Raw genomic sequence first — 2,500 nt, 5'->3', positions numbered from 1 at the left:
TGGAATATGTATGTATGACCACGTATCCTTCCCTCAGGGATGCGTGGGCTAGGGCTCCCATGATTGCAACTGCCTCTGCCTGTAGCAGAGGCAGTCTTTTACCCTAGTGGATTTGCTGGCATCCATTGCTGCAAAGCCGGCGCCTGCAGTGTGGGTTACAAAATCGACTGATCCATCCGTGAAGTAGGTTCTACTATCCGGAGGAGTGATGGCTGCAATGACCCTCTCGGCTTCTGCCTTTAGACTAGGCGTGGGGTATTGGTTCTGTCTCATTGACAGGCTCATGACAGAGAACTCTATCAAGGTTAGTGTCCACGGCGCGGCTTCAGTAAAGTCAGGGTGGGGGAAGTCCATGCCTTTAGCAAGTAATTGCTTTTTGAGCTGATAGCGTATTAACACCCTGGCTGTGTGTTACAGCCAGTTGTTGTTTGCAAAGAGCTCATAATCTTGTTCTAGGAGTCTGAGTATTTTTTGTCTTATGCTTGTGTTCCTAGGTGCCTGGATGACCTTCGAAAGGAACTGTGCTGCCATTAGATCAATTCGGGAGTCCAGCGGGAGAAGTTTTGCCTCCATCAGGAAGCTGAGGACCTTTGTCCACCTGGGGTCCCCCAGAATAATGCTGGCAGTTTCATTTTGACCTGTCTCCAATTTTTATCTTAGTCTTGGCTTGGCGGCAATCAGGGCGACAGAGGCATAGTCCATAATGGGACGGATGGCATGTGCATAGAATTATTTTTATGTTCAGCTCCCATGTGTCTCCCAGTCATTGCTCTCACGACAGACAGTCTTGCTTTGGTTCGGTCAACCAGGTACTGGACCTTCTGGAAGGAGAGGGTCCGGTCAATCCTTACCCTAAGGTACTGGAAGACCTGATCCCATTCTAGGTCCATTATCTGGGTACGCAGACTTGTGCCTTGGACATTGTGTTTCAGAGCCTTAGCTTTTGATTTGGCTGCAGAGATCTTTAATCCTGTCCTACAACACTCCCCAGATACAAGGTTCAGACGACACTGGGCTCTTCTTAGGCAGTGTGGTATTCAGCTTATATTCAAAAGGGTCAGTTGCCAGATAGGTATGTGATGCTCCAGATAGGTATGTGATGGGCCGAATCTGCACGCACAGTCAGGTCAGATTAGGGCATCCGTAAGTGAGAAATTCTTGGAAGTAATGAACGCAGACAGAGAAGGTCAGGAAGACAGGTCACACGCGGACCACTTAGAGCCACGTGCGAGTTGAGTAATTAATTGATATTAATATAAGGATTTATTTCATTCCATCAATATTAATGCACTTTCACTACACACACACACACACACACACACACACACACACACACACACACACACATATATATATATATATATATATGTGTGTGTGTGTATGTGTGTGTGTGTGTGTGTGTGTGTGTGTGTGTGTGTACGTATATATATGTGTGTGTGTATATATATGTGTATATATATACATACATATATATATATATACATATATATATATATATATATATATATATATATATATATATGCATATACAAACAAGCAATTATCTATGATTAGGGTTATGTATTTTCATTGTACTATATTTACGTCTTACATTCTATTCGTGGAAAGACCAATTGGTTCCCTGGCCTCTAACTCCACGAGCAGACATTTTACACAATCTTCGATCTTCCAGCTAGATTCGCCGTTACATAAACCCAACTAGCGGGCCTTTGCTCCCCAACTGAAGCGAATCCTAAGCCAAAGCCCTCATAGCGTTGCGCAAGAAGTTACGCAATTCTTGCCGACTCCGCTTTCCCGTCTGCCTTGGTCTCGGGGAACGCTCGGTACTGGAAGTAGACGAGGAAAGGGACTCGGGGCTGACGGACGTGTGATCTGTTGCTCGGTAAGTGGCTGAGGCTTGTTGCTTGGGTGGGCGTTGGCATGTGGAGGTTGGAGTTGGTGTGTGTGTGTTTGGTTCTGTGCTTTTGTGTGTGCTTTTTGTGTTTGCGTGTGTGTTTTTTTTTTTTGTGTGTTTTTACCTTTGTGGGCTTCTGATTGTTTGTGTTATTGTGTGTGTGTTTGTCTATGCGCGTGTGTGGGTAGATATGCACATACGTGCGTGCGTATGCAATATTTGGTACATACGATAAAACAAAAAATATATATATTAGCCACGTGACGGTTATAATGCCAGCAATATCATCGACATAACTGTCTTTGTAATTAATACTGCAACTAGGAAGTCAATTTCCCATGTCTTAAGTGATACAACGCGTTCATGAGTGTGAATTAAATTAGTTAACATATGTAGCCTTGGTAGAAGGGTCTGATGTGAGGTTGTCATTTGCTGTTTACGAGTAGTGTTCCTTCATTTAAATCCGGGCATCAAGAGACAGGCTAAATAGGAAAACAACAGGAAATTATTCAAAATGTGTTAAAGGAAAAAAGCGAGGAAGAGAGGGGAAGAGAGAGAAGAGAGAGAGGAGAGATGAGAGGGGAGAGAGAGAGAGGAGAGAGAGAG

The sequence above is a fragment of the Penaeus chinensis genome, chromosome 1, assembly GCF_019202785.1.
Source record: "Penaeus chinensis breed Huanghai No. 1 chromosome 1, ASM1920278v2, whole genome shotgun sequence".
Taxonomy (NCBI): Eukaryota; Metazoa; Arthropoda; class Malacostraca; order Decapoda; family Penaeidae; genus Penaeus; species Penaeus chinensis.
Note: the sequence above shows the minus strand (reverse complement) of the source record.